The sequence below is a fragment of the Columba livia genome, chromosome 1, assembly GCF_036013475.1.
Source record: "Columba livia isolate bColLiv1 breed racing homer chromosome 1, bColLiv1.pat.W.v2, whole genome shotgun sequence".
Lineage (NCBI taxonomy): Eukaryota > Metazoa > Chordata > Aves > Columbiformes > Columbidae > Columba > Columba livia.
Genome location: NC_088602.1, coordinates 89,544,019 through 89,559,334, shown reverse-complemented (window position 1 = coordinate 89,559,334; position 15,316 = coordinate 89,544,019). Strand labels below are relative to the sequence as shown.

Here is a 15,316-nt window from a genome sequence, read left to right as displayed (position 1 = left end):
TGGTCAGTAGACCTTTCTGTTGAATGAACTAATCACTGGAACAATTATTGCCTACAAGACAAGATAATAGAGATATTCTCTAACCCACCGAAATATCATGCAGAGTAGAAACTATGCAAGTGACATCAGATTTCCTCCCTTACACTGAGTGGAATTAAGTCTCAGTGCAGTAGATCACTGTAAATTCATTCCAATGCTTTTTTTCACTGCTGAGTAAAGTCATTTACATGTGAAGGATTTTCAAACTTTTGGGGGTTTTTGTTGTTTGAACGTCTTGTACAAATCACAATATAAAACCTAACAAAGGGAATATAATATTTATGACCATAATTTTATTTCTTGCTAGACTAATATTGATTTTGATTTATTTTTTGTAACAAAAATAGCAGTTTTCTATGTTAGAGACAATTATTTTTATGCTCTGGAAAATTTGGTGCATTTTTGCAACATCTGAATCCATTTCACAGTAACTAATTCAAATGTCACAAAGTCAAAAGTTACCACATAAAAGAGGAAAATTATAAATATCAGGCGCATGTCTGTCACTGCTCTTATCTACTTAAGCATTCCAAAAGACTTCTCAAACTTAAGCATCTGCTAGCAAGAGCTTCTTCTTTTCTCCCCTTTCTTGTGAAAGGCAGCACTCTGTATTTCCAACTGTACAAAAAACTGAAATGCCCTATAGGGTTGATGGCTGGACGTTTTCATTGACTTGATCTGGAAAGCAAAATGGAATTTCTGCACTTGTGCCATATGGATACTATTGTTCTCTTTAGTTCTTGGTGTTGTAAGTTAAAATAAAGTTAATTATCTGAACGAAAACTTCTGGCACCCAGGAAGTCCTTGAATTCCCTGGGGCTAAATCCTTACAATTAACTCATAAGATTGTGCTTTAACTCAGCTCTAATAATCAAGTGTTTAGTTCTTTAATATCTCTGTGATTCCTACTATGCGGCGATTAGGAACGACGCACACCAGGACGCAGACAGAAATTCACGCAGAGGCAGAGATCTTGTTCAGGAAGGAGCGCAGAGTCTGGCCAAGCAGAGAGCTGACCTAGGCCTAGACTGCTTGCTTTATTCACCATTGACAATTTATAGGATTTACAGGTACAGGCCTGGACTAAGATGTTTACAAAAAGGTGCTTTTCCACTAATTGTTATTAAGAACACACTAAACTCATGTGATGTTTGTCTCACTTGTTTTTCCACTCATTCACAGACCAGACACAAGGACATTCACACATCCCATGCACTTGGGGGCGGTTGTCCAGCCTGAGATACCATTCTCATGAGTCTGGGCTATAACTTTTTGCAACTACAAGAAACATACATCAAAGTAGTCTGTCCAAGGCCCTTTATATATTATTATGTTAGTATTATGTCTTCGACCGTCCAAATGGTCATGTTAGTATTGATTTTTCTTTATCATCCAAGTGGCTGGAACCGCACATCTTGCTTTCCCACATTTTACTTTCCAACACTACTAATCCAGGAGGACTGGTGTAGAGTCTAGCAAAGAAATTGTTGAGTTAGCATATATGGATATGTCCACATAGATATTTCCACATGTGCAGACATTTTAAAACGCCAGGCAAAACTCAGAGTAAATTATCTCATTATCATATTAAAGTTTCCTTAGTAAAGTGCTTATCCAAGTTCAATTTGTACCATAAGCAGTACCTGCCTTCACAAGACATGCAGCATAATGGTATGATGACCTCAAAAATCACCTTCAGCTAAATCATAAAGAGTAGTAAAGAAAGTTGTTATTATTATTTTGGATGTCAAAATTTTTGTCTAGACCTGTGGGGAAAACCAAACCAATTGCCCTGCCTTCTTCTCCTCTGTCCCATCATTTATGGTAGTATCGCTTATTTATCAGGAGCAATTGAAAGGACCTTGAACACTGGTAACTCTGCCAGACACCTGAAGAATGTAATTCCACTAAAGAGCAAGTGTTATCTATCCTCAAAAGAAAATAAACCAGTCCTTGAAAAGGTCATCAGTTTATGCCTTAGAGCAGAATTATTCCTTTTGAAAACAACTTGAATTTCCATAGCCTGTCACTGTTGTACTGAAAGGACTTCCTCTTCAGACATCTACCTGGAGGGAGAGGTTTTAGAAAAAGTCTTCAAAACTGACACATTTCTAAACCACTATGCAAAATATTGTTATGTTTTGTATTATGTTTAACACTGATAGCTTGAAGTAAAAAACTCTTCTTGGGAATTCCTTTAATGTTGTATTGTTTAAATCTTAAAATTAATTCTTCTCACAGATTTTTTTTTTAAATATTCAAATATTTAATTCTTCCATATCTCTATACGGTTCCTGTTATGACAGCAGGATTTCTATCATAACACATGATACATTGACAATTATTTTATAAGGATTCACAATCAATTTTAAAAGAAATGTGACAGTCATATTTCTGTACAGCTTTTAAAAATGAGAAGTTGTTGTTTCAGTTCTTTGAACAAATTTATGATCACCAGAATTTTCTGGATAGAAATGCTGGAGCATCTTGTGTTCTTACATGATGATACATAATGCTGGCATGTTTAAAATTTTGCTGGAGAAATGTTCTAGAAACTAAAGAATTAGCACAACAGAAGTGCAAGTGCGAGTTTCTCCACGCATTTGAAAAGTTTTCACTGATGTCACTCTATTCATTCTACCACTTCATGCAGGAACGGATAAGACGAATGAACGCACTCATTTTGATTGAAAATAAGGCCTCAAGAAGAACACAGTGTATTCTCAGGGATGTATTAAGTTTCTGAATTGGTCAACATTTTGCTAGACTAGAGCACATGTCAGTAAGTGAGCAGCAAAGACTTACAGAATTGGAATGACAAAATATATATTCTTCCTGAGTGTCTTTTCTAAATCACATATCGTGCCAGCACTGACTGAGCATCCTTCTTGGCAAAATCAGAATCAAAGAGTCATTGTTTAGGTTGGAAAAGACCTTTAAGATTATTGAGTCCAACCATTAACCTAACACTGTCAAGTCCACCTCTAAACCGTGTCCCCAAACACCACATCTACATGTCATCTAAACACCTCCAGGGTTGGTGACCACTTCCCTGGGCAGCCTGTGCCAATGCCTGACAACCCTTTCCCTGAAGAAAGTTTTCCTAATATCCTATCTAAACCTCCCCTGGTTCTATTTGAGGCCATTTCCTCTCATCCTGTCACTTGTTACCTGGAAGAAGAGACTGACATCCTCCTCACTACAACCTCCTTTCAGGTAGTTGTAGACAGTGATAAAAGGTCTCCCCTCAGCCTCCTTTTCCCCAGGCTAAACAGCCCTAGTTCCCTCAGCTGCTCCTCATCAGACTTGTTCTCCAGGCCCCTCATCAGCTTCATTGCCCTTCTCTGCACTCTCCAGCACCTCAATGTCTTTCCTTTAGTGAGGAGCCCAAAACTGAACACAATATTTGAGATGTGGCTTCACCAGCGCCAAATACAGGGGAATGATCACTTCCCTAGTCCTGTTGGTCACATTGTTTGTGATACAAGCCAGGATGCTGTTGGCCTTCTTGGCTACCTGGGCACACTGCTAGCTCATGTTCAGCCAGCTGCCAACCAACACTCACAGGTCTTTTTCCACCAGGCAGCTTTCCAGTCATTCTTCCCCAAGCCTGTATTGTTGCACGGGGTTGTTGTGACCCAAGTGCAGGACCCGGCACTCGACCTTGTTCATCCTTATACAAATGGCTTTAGCCCATTGATCCAGCCAGTCCATATCCCCCCGTAAAGCCTTCCTACCCTTGAGCACACCAACACTCCCACCAAGCTTAGTGTTGCCTGCGAACTTACCGAGGGTGCACTCAATCCCCTCGTCCAGATCATTTAAAATGATATTAAACAGATCTGGCTCAAATACTGAGCCCTGCAGAACACCACTTGTGTCCAGGCACCAACTGGATTAACTCCATTCACCACAGCTCTTCGGGCCAGGCCATCCAGCCAGTTCTTTACCCAGCGAAGCTCATGACCATCCAATCCATGAGCTACAGCTTTTCCAGGAGAATGCTGTGGGAAATGCTGTCAAAGGTTTTACTAAAATCTAGGTAGACAACATCCACAGCCTTTCTCTCATCCACCAGGCACGTCACCTTGTCATAGAAGGAGATCAGGTTAGTCAAGCACGACCTGACTTTCATAAACCCATGCTGATTTGACCTGAGTGCATCATTGTCCTGCACATGCCATGTGATGGCACTCAAGATGATCTGAACCATAGACTTTCCCAGTGCTGAGATCAGACTGATAGGCCTGTAGCTCTGTGGATCTCCCTTCTATCCTTTCTTGCAAATAGGCATCATATTTGCTAACATCCAGTCACTTTTGTTGTAACTTAAGAACTTACTGTGACCTGCAGATTCACTTAGATTTTTACCGAAAAAAAAATACAGCCCATCAAAACCAAATTATTTGGATCACCTTTAAATATTTATTAGAATTCAGTGTGTTTTCTTAGGTGTGAGGGCTTTGTTAATATACTGGCAAACAAGAGTATTTCCTTAGATTCAGGAATTCAAATCTCAAAAAATGAAATTGACTGAATGTTTGTTGTTTTTTTTTTTTTTGCCTTCATAGTATTCTCTATTAAAACATTCTATCAGCAGAATGAACTAACAACTCAGATGTATATAACTAAATCCCCATATTGCATTCAATATCATATGCCATCTTTTTCTAATACAATTACACTTAATATGGGAGTCTTTGCAGAAAGCAAATGTTGAACTCATTCTTTATTCTTTCCTAGCTCATTATTTTGTCTGTAACTACACACGAAACAAATGTTTATCACTAAAGTATTTTTCTTTAAAAAGTAGTGAAAGCAAACATTGTTGTATAAAGATGGAACAGATTTAAACCCTCTGCATTTTGTGTTCTCTGGACATTGACAACCATGTAACTGCAAGTGTTTGAAGTTACATGGCAATGTAACTTCATGCAATGCTGCATCAGATTTTTTATTATCCATAATGATTTCAAATAGCTGTTTGGTTGTGGTAAGACCTTGTTAGCTAGTTCAGTTATTGTGAATCAGGAATGAGGTACCACTTGGTTCTGCTGGTGCTCATTGATATGGAACATTTCACTTTTCAAGCAGATGCATGATCCTGGGAGACTGTAGATGAGTTCTGTTCATCTTTCCATTTTTGTTGACATAGGTCTTTTACAAGTTATCGCTTCTGACAGGGAGTCCAGGCAATCCAATATGGCTGGGACAATTCTTCACCGCCTCAAGTTTCCAAAGCAGGTCTCCAGATGCTGTTTTATCTTGGATATAATCTGAAAAACAATATTTTTCCCAATATTCTCCAAGAAAAACATGGACTAGGAAATTCACTCAGCACTTGTACTTCAGGAGTAACCAGGACTCCAGATTCTGGCTTTTACAATGCAATCCAAAATGTTGGGAATAGGAATGAAGCAAGTGGTTTCATTCCCAATATTGAACAAGAAAAAGGTCATGGCTTGAATAGGCTCTACAGTGATCATAATTAACATCTATTTCTAACACATAAATATACATTTTCCTAAATTTGTGTTCTTAGAAAGTTTTACAAAAGACAACGTTTACGTTATGATCACTGCAGAATCCCTTGAAAATGTGATGTTGATGAGAAATCAGCTGTTTTCTAATGGGCTGTACTCTTCATTGGCTTCTAGGTTACAAATCAACTGCTTAGCACTGACATCTTAAGGGAACTCAGAACAGCTGAATCCAGTCCACAAAAGTTCTTCCTAATGCCTGGACAGCATCCAAAAGTACATACACTTTAGATGATCCTTCAGCTGTTCTTGGATAGATTTCTCTTACTTATCCAAGCATTTAGAGGTAATCCTGAATTGTAGCTTCAAATTCCAGTTGTAAATGTGAAAGGAAAAAAAAAAAAAAAAAGGTATTAAATAGGTATTTTCTAGTGGAAGTCCAATTTTTATTAAAAAAAACCAAAACTTTACACTATCTCGTGGAACTGTTAGAGAAATTTATTCAGATTGTCCACTTCCATTCAGGTTGTGATAAACAATCCTCCTTAATGTGAGTCTAAGATTTTAGATTTCTTCTTTATTTAGCAGATAGACATTGTAAATCATTGCTTTTATACGTAATACATAAGAATTCCAGTATAATTTGTTGATGGCCCTTTTTTCTAAACAATAGATAAAGAGATAGACAATGATGCTTTTGCAGTTCTCAACTGAATTTAAATGTAATTGCATTAACAACTTCCATTTATGTTCTTTCTGAGGTAAAGGACATATCAGGCGTGTCCTTGAGCTAATTTTTCAACAAGACAGCCTGTGTGCTTTCAATGTAGGCTTCACAGTCTGTGCTTAGCTGCAATTTTGGATGAGTACTTAGAAGTTTTCTACCTTGATTATGCTTCACTGAGAATCTGGAGGTTAAATTAATGCTAACTTGGGTTTGCAAGTCTACTTGCATGGCAACTGGATATTTGCATGTAGAGTAGACGTTCCTATTGCTTCCATATAATCAAGGATGAGTCAGCACAGAATCCAGAGGTTAAACAATGATCAGGTGAAGTAAAAAAGAAACATATTAGTATTGTATAATATAACTACTTAAGTATTTTTCAGTGCTTTTCATGTTGTTTTCTAGATTATTTGCCATCATTTACTATTGAAGGCAGGTTAACTGATGAGTGGAGGTATTGATCTGTTTTACTATCATGACAGTTACGCTTCATCATCCAGTGTAAGTTACAGATTTTGAGGTCTGGGAGTCTGTGTGAATCAATAATTACTATCAGTTTGCTTCATAATTGTCAAATAGTGCAGGAAATTTGGAATTGCAACCCACTGGATATCTGCATCTATGAAGCCTTTGGACGAAAACTGTAAGGGGAGCTTTTCATTGAGGCTGCCCTATTGCTGCATTACAAAGCAATATTTTTAGATAGTTTCAGTGTGAGGTCTTGCTTTTGGAAGAGTGATCTGTGAATGAAACTTTGGTTTTGCCTCTATGGAGCCAGAAGTGGTTTTAAAAACGTGAGTCAAGAACTGTGCCTCAGCTTGTCTCTTTGCACTACACATGTGAAAGGCTATGAAAACGAACCTGGGAATGTAGGCCAGACAGGAGTTGGGATATGTTCCACTCAGAAGCTAAATTAGAGGGCAAAGTGTGCTGCGTCCTTATGCCTTGGTTCAAAGCAAGCCTTTGAGTACTTCTTATGTGGAAAGCACTTTCAAACACAATGTTATTCCGTAGAGGTCTTCATCAAAATAGAATAATTTTCCAAGTTCAAGTGTGAAAGTTTCTTACAGAAAAAGAAAAAGGAACAAAAAAAAAAAAAAAAAAAAACAAAAACACAACAACAAAACAAAACAACACCAAAAAACAAAACAAAACAAAACAAAAACACGTAGAAAGTTTCTTATTTCACCTCCTTTACAGTTTTAGATTTTGGGCGCAGCAGAAGTTGCCTTGTCAAATAGTGAGTTCCATTCAGCAAGCTGGATAATAGTGACTTACAACAAGCAGTTGTATTTCTTTATTGATGCCAGTAATATTTAGTTAAAATTACATTGAGTTGATAATATTGTATTAAAAGAACGTAGTGTTTTGGATGGTTTGAGTAGACAAATTTAGTAGTTTCCTACTTTAAAGGAGAAATACTTTGCTGATGTTGCTTACACATAAGAAAGTAGTGGCTATTATTTACAAAACCCAAAGTGTGGGGAGCATGAATGCCTCATTAAAGCTGGAGAGAGGAGGAACAGAAAAATGTTTTTTCTTTGTGTGTGTGTGCAGTATTTGATTTATGTGGCTGCTTTGGTTTTTTTTGCCCTTAATAGCAAGTCCAGAAGAGAGAAACAAAAATGACCAGAGGGCTGGAGCACCTCTTTTATGAAAACAGGCTAAGAGAGTTGGGGTTGTCCAGCCTGGAGAAGAGAAAGGTCCAGGAAGACCTTAAAGCAGCAGTCCAGTACATAAAGGGGCCTACAGGAAAGTTAAGAGGGACATTTTACAAGGATATGTAGTGATAGGGCAAGGGGTAATGGCTTTAAACTGAAAGAGTGTAGATTTAGGTTAGATATAATGGAGAAATTCTTCACCCTGAGGGTGCTGAGGCACTAGAACAGGTTGCCCAGAGTAGTTATGGATCCCCATCCCTGGAAGTGTTCAAGGCCAGGTTGGATGGGGCTTTGAGCAACCTGGCCTAGTGGAAGGTGTTCCTGCCCATGGCAGGGGGTTTGGAACTAGATCATATTTAAGGTCCCTTCCAACCCAACCATTCTATGATTCTATGATTAATAGGTAAGCTCACAAAACGAAGTATTCGGCAGTGCTAGTAAAGATACCAGGACTCTTATGGACGTGTAGCCCCAACAATTTAACATATGAAAACTTCTTTACAAACCTTATTGCATTGAAGATGGTCAAAATCTGTTGCAGCAGGACCATCTTTTAATAGGGAGATCCTGACTAATAAGCAGTCAGCCATTACCATCACTCATTATCTCTTGAGTGATGACTGTGCCACCTAGCTACACATGGTGCTAAAACTGACCACAGCTTTTCTTAACTCTAGTGAGAGATGACTCAAAATGCAGCAGAATTTTATCAATGTGGAATAGATTTTGCCAGACACTCCTTATCCCACATTTGGAAGGTCAGCTGCCTAGAAATGACATGAAATAACTTAATGGAATACTTTTTCCTTAAAATTACGATATTCAGCCAAAAGAACTGGCTATAGATTTCATCACCTACCTGTCTTTTGAACATATGCCTACTCAAAAACTACATGGCTTAAGGAACAGAAACTGTCTTTACTCAAATATGCAACTTGATATGAACTCCATTCCAAGAGTGAGTTACCACATCTGTTAATCTCTCTGCCTCACGCAGCAGCTCTGTCCCAGCGAGTACCTCTCCACAGAGCTGGACGTTCCAGGCATGACATCACTGGAAATGGTGCCAGATTAAATTACACATGGGCAGATGGATAATAGAGTATTCAGCAGATTCTTGACATGAACAAAGTCTTTGTTTTTTGCACCTATGGATTCAAAGTTACGTTTTCAACTGCATTTGCAGGCAGTTATTCTCACATGCAAAGAATCTTCCACTTAGAGGTAAATATTTACCAGAGGAAAATATAGAGAGCCCAGAGCACCCAAAAATAGCTGTCTACTTCAGATCAGGACTGCATCCATCATTAGCTGTGTATGCAAACACAGACCCTAAAATGTTCACTACATGCATGTTTTTTCAGGAGAATGTATCTTCTTTATTCTGTGACATAGGGGTCTCTTTTGCTCCCCTATAAACAACTGTATCAAGAGAGTAATTAAAAAGTGTTTCACGGCAATCTGTTTTCCCAATGCTGCTGAGTTTTTGACCAAATTTTCAGTAACACCTTGGACTTTCAGTAACACCTTCATTGTTACATTGTGTTAGAGAAGTGGGGCTGACAGAGAGGACTCTTGTTGTAGTAACATGCCTGAAAGAATTATTTCCAAAACTACAAGCAACTCCACAATGGGTTTCTGCTTCTATTAACTTTTAAAATGCAAAAACACAAGTTCAGTCTCTCCTAACAGTACTAGCGAGCATAGAGGCACAAGCATAACTGAACCTCCACCCAGCTGCTTCCCACATTGGAAGATTAGGGCTGGTGCTAAATTGGAGCAGATGAACATTTCTAGAGGGAGTAAAGAATATGATCCTAGTGAGCGCATTCGCAAGGCAATGTGAGTCAGGAAAACACTTCGCTCTGCCTTCGACTCGCCCCTGCAGAAGTACCCGAATGGGACCTGACAACATCTGGCCGTAAGCTTTGAAACTGAGTAGTTGTTTTTTCTTTTTTCTCCTTTTTAAAAAATGTAAATCTACACATACTCAAACAACTACAGAGAAGCAATCAGGCAACCAGCCAATATAAGATCCCAGTAGGAAAACAATTGTGGAGCTACCACGTTATCCTTGTACAGCACAGATGATGAGAAACCTTGGATTTAGAGTTGTTATTACTTCTAGAAAAAATAATTGGGTTTGCACTGTTAGCTTTCTTAGCAGTAAAAAGAAGCAAAATATATGAGCAAGATTACTAATTATGCTGTGTCAAGCAAGTTCTATCACTTAATATCTCCACTGGAATGGCATGTCAAAACAAAATATTGTAGATGTGTGTTGCATATTCCGTGTCTGTGACCATTACCGTTACAAGAAACATAAATATTTACAGAACAGCTGAGCACTTTGACAAATTTAAGTCGACTTTTCAGAAGAGATAAAATGTTATGTGTTGACCATAAATAACAACTCTGCATGAAGAAGTTGAGTATTCAGAGCTAAGAAACAGTGAATAGCACAGCCATGAACAGGACTCTATTGGATAAAGCCTACTTGCCTTCTTCTCTAGTGCAAGGCCTTCAGTGCAACAGTAATTCTTATAAAAAGGAAACAGATTCAGTTTCCCCCATGTAAGTGATGATGGATAACATTGGAAATCTTGTTCATAATGACCTTGGAGGAGAGGATAGGGATGAAAACTAAGCTAGCCTACAGTTCCCATGCCCCTAGAAACAAGATACCAAGCAGCCGGTTGGCAACCAAACTTTTATAGCAAGTTTTGCAACCAGCCTTGGGGATGTTGTCTCATGGTGCCTAGAAAAAACTTACAAATCAACCATTTGTGTTGCAGGAGTAATCACGCCTTAATACTGAAAGGTGCTGTGATTCGTTCTAAGACACTATACCACTGGAAATCTGAGCTGAGACGTTTTCACTTCTTAAAATGAATATATTACAGTAAAATAAATAAATAAATAAATAAAAACGTTCTCAAAACCTATTAGCAGTTTTGCTACAAAAGCAAGTTCTTAGCATTTCTTGAAGTATAGTTGTCAATGTGGGGTTACAATTAGGTAAAGGAATCCTGAATATTAAAAAAACTTTGGCTACAGTTTTCAAGCCTGAGCTAAGAGCAACTGATTATAGCTTTCCTCTTCTCTTCAGCTTAGAGTTAATTTAATAATAACAAATAAGGGTGAACCTAGCACAAGTTGAGTAACTCAAATGCTGTTTCCTTACCTAAGATTTACTTTACTTTTTCATCTCCATCCAGATTCAGATTTCTAAATAAGTTTTTAAAATACAGCTTAGTGGTTTGGCCGTAGACGGGAAGATGGTGAAAAAAGACTACTTTACTCCAGTAGTACAGACATTATAATTTTACTCCATGATATCCTCTTTTGTTTAGAAAGGAGCAACTGTGAGAATTGCCACAGGCACTGGTGAAACAAAACAAAGGCTCCCAAACACTGTCTCAGCTGTAGTTTGCATACCTTTATGGATAATTCCTACTCTGAAACTTATGAAGAAGTAAAAATGGTGGTAAGAGTACAGTGTGTTCTGCAATAAATGCTCAGAGCTAACAGTGGTCTGTTGGGCCAACAAAAAGTTTTTAAAACATTGAAGGGAAGTACCCTACAGGATACTCTTAAAAACACTTCCCAGGGCAGTGCCCAAGGTAAATTTTCAGTAATAAAGGCAGTTTTTTGTCTATTTGTTTCTCTGGTTCGAGGTCGGCTTAAACTTAAACGTGTAGCAGTATATCTAGAATAGTCAAGGTTTTTGTTCTTCTCCTATCTGAATCTTATTGCAGCACATTTTTTGCACTGCCAAATGCAAATCTATCTAGCCAGATATTAAGTGTTTTGTCAGCACAGCTATAATGCCTTAGAATAATCCCAAAAGTTTTCCCAGTTTTCCACACTCACATTTTCATGACTGGACATCTCTTTGAATTTTCACCTCTCACTCTCTCTCAAACTGACTTTTTACAGTGAGAAATCTATCACTCCAGGTGGATTTCTCTAACCTGTTAAAAGCAATTTAGTTGTCCTCTTCCGAATACTTTTTCTATCTCCAGAGGTAGCCTTGAGTGGTGTTAGGGGTCATTAGGTCTGTCATTTCCCCTTATATTTATTGATAGTCTCTGTTCCTCATGGCAGGCAAATTAAAGCCAAAAGCTTCTAGTTGACTCAGATTATGGTTTTTTTTAAGTTATAAATCAGATCAGTTGCAAATCTCCTTAATTCTTCACATTTCTAAAAAATAATTTTTCCCTATCATACTTCACTTAGCTATCAGTTATCCAGGTAAAGTAAATACGAAATTTGCCACACATGTGAGAACATTTTTTTGTGACATTAGTCAGGAATAATATCCTACTTCTGTTCTTCCTATAAAAGGAGACCAATGAAGTTAGTTGAGTCTAGTGTGAGGTCCATGGAATGATACATGTAAGCAGGAAGTTTCAAGTGCAACTGGTATATGAGCAAGTAACTGCTGTTTCAGCTCTTGGAGTGAACTAGAAGACAGTATGCCACAACTGGTTACATCTCTGAGTAAGAATATTCTGACTTGCCTTTCCCTTTTTCTTAATTTATGACATTGCTCCAGTTCAGTTGAGTGTAACTTAAGCATGCCATTGCCTGTTTAACTTCGTGAGTTAATCCCTTCTTCCACTTTTTTTTCCCCCTCTGAAATCTGCTCACTCGCCTCCTCCCAAAAATAAAAATGTGAGAAATTAGCTGTGTTTTCAGAAGCGGCTTTCAGCAGATGTGAACTTATATGGGTCTATAAAATTCTATGACGTTTTCCTCTAGTTGAACATCAGCACCCAAATATGGCAACACTGCTTATTAAGGGAAGTTAATGACTTCACACTTCTGCTTCATGATTTTGTTGCAAGAGTAGTCTAGTCTTGTTCTGCCTTTTTAGTTGCTCTTTCACTTTTCTTCTTAATGAGTAATTTGCTTTTTTATGTCTGAAGACATTTTAGCATCCAGTTTTCTGTTCCCATTCAGTTGTGTGTGTTTTAGATTATGCTAACACACAGCACTCTCTCACTTTAGCTGAATATAAAATTGAATTACCCTGGCTGGGAAATATGGGTTTTAATTAAAGGAAAAATGTTTCTCAAGCTAAAACAAGTTCTGTGAACCCCAAAGATGTTCCAGAGTTTCACAAGCTTTAAACCACATTGGATTTGACTTTCCTTTGATCCTGGAACTTTTTAAAGATATACTAGGAATATTTTGATTTCTTGGAAGGCAAAAGGCCAGATGCTACTCATCCCATGTGGAAGAATGAAAGATAGGAGCACCAGCCCCAGTATTGTGCTGTGTTTCTTTAGCTAAAGTGTCACATCTTGATTTTTTTAAGTGGCAATGTTTGCAGATTCAAGGCATGGCTGTGATAGTTTCCACGAAGGCAGCATTTTGCACAAGTGAACGTGTATCGCAAGTTTCCTTGATTATCCAGTACCCAGCCATTCTTGCAGTTGTCAAAAAACACAATAAGTACATTTGATAGCCATATGATACATATTGTAAAAGGAAAATGTGTGTTTGTGGAGTATGTAACTAAAAACTAACTTAGCTATTAGCACACGGTTCCTCAGTACTTTTAACTTTTGTCTGGCAGGTTGGAGTTTCCTTTCCCAAAGGCTTATGTGAGTAGAAAGCCACAGTATATAAACAACACACAGGCAAGTCACCACAAACTTAGTACAGTCTCTGTTATAACAAGGTTACTTTTAGGTAAACCTTCTTCTTCAAGTTAACATCTAGTTCAAAGTACAGATCTACAAAACAAGTAAGTATAGCCTTAAATCCCATTCAGAAATTGGTATGAGTATTATCTAAAACAAATCACACTCAGGTATTTTGTATTCAATCATGTTGTTTGTTACTAATTAAGAAGCATATTTAGAATGATACAATTAGAAAAAATAAGGATGGCAGAATAATGTCCAAATACATATGAAGTAAAATATAAGATCCAGTGCTGAGATCCATATGGCTTTCTTTTTTAAACAAGTGAAAAACTCAATGAAGTCTGTTTCTGTTATATCAAAAAGGACACTGATGTCAAAAATCAGACTTTATCCATGCTTGTTTACCACCAAATTATTTTTCTATATGAAGAAATATGTAACTCATTTTCAGTCTGATTTTTGTTTAGTATAATAGTACTATTGAGAAGTATTCTAGTTTTTTCAGCTCTCTCAACGTATGCTTTAAAGATAATGCACTAAATCACCATTCCTTACCGGGTTTATCCTATTATTTTCATAAATAGAGCTATCAGAATAAGATATCATTCAAAACTATGTCTACAAAAAATACGAGACTATGTTTCTAGCTGTTTCAGTGTCACATCAGTTGCCGATGTGTTTCAGGTCACAGCAGATTTTAATTTTCTCTCATTTTTATGTTTAATCAACTGATAGAGGGAAGAGGGCAAGAGTACTGTGTCAGATCGGAAAAATCAAATTAATGTACTTTTGAAAGATTGTATCTGCCACCATCTGCAAAAGTGTCCTGTATTATTAAATGCTGATTTCTATTTGATTACTATATGTGACGGTTTGTTTTTTTTTTCCTAAGCAGTGTTTAGAATTTTGTATTTGTACTTTCCAAACCTTATTTTTGTGTCTTATGCATAGCTACAAGTTTTACTGATGGTAATAGAGCAGTTCCTGCTTGTATTGTTTGAAGCCAAAGGAGTTCTGATTGACAGAGCTCATTCAAAACCAGGAGTGTTTTGACAAATACTTACTTTTAAGAACTCTCACATGAAAACCAGCTCTGCTAACTTAGATGGCGCTGCCCCTGGAGCTGCACCCTCTGGTAAATAAAGGTTTATGTCCTTTGGCTTTAATTCTCTAATAAGCTCAGCATAGAAGAAAGCATGTTCCCACAAAAAAGAAGGTCCCTCTAGATTTTCTAAGGTTGTTTGATGTTTGTAAGAAGGCTGGTATTTCCCCCAAGCTGACCACTGTTTCCTTAAGCAACTTTTCCTGAGTTAAACCCCACCTCAGAAGATTATTGTGAAAAGTAGGTGTCGATTGCCTGTATTTCTCTGGGGAAGTGACTAGCGGGTCTCAGTGGCTTTGATGGTGTCGGCAATGTCCAGTAGGTAGCCAACCACTAGAAAATCCACCAAGCACAAGTGGTATTTGCACTGTCTTTCTCCCACTGCCTTAAAAGCAGATTCTCTCCACATCAAAAGTGTCTCTGTTGAGCAATTACTGCATGTCAGCACTCTTCAGCCATAAGTTGTTTGCTGGCTTCTGAAACATGAAAAACACAAGATGTCACAAAATGAAAACAGTGTCTGTTTCCATTCTGTTGATTTAGGAGGCAAGGCAGAGAAATAGAACAAACATGCTCCAAAAGAGTGCAATTCAGTATAACTAAAGAAAGAACAACTACACATTTTGGTATGTGCTTCCTCTGAAACCTTT

At 37.7% G+C, this 15,316-nt stretch overlaps 1 long non-coding RNA gene across 4 annotated transcripts in view; it reads right to left on the bottom strand.

The window, feature by feature from the left end:
- Positions 1–1,010: 1,010 nt before the first annotated feature.
- Positions 1,011–15,316, bottom strand: part of LOC110365326 (uncharacterized) — a 36,062-nt gene continuing 21,756 nt past the window's right edge. For 3 of the 4 annotated variants that reach the window (XR_010473225.1, XR_010473216.1, XR_010473215.1), the window contains one exon: positions 5,322–15,142. This is a non-coding gene — a long non-coding RNA (uncharacterized LOC110365326). The other variant, XR_010473226.1, reaches the window with a different exon arrangement.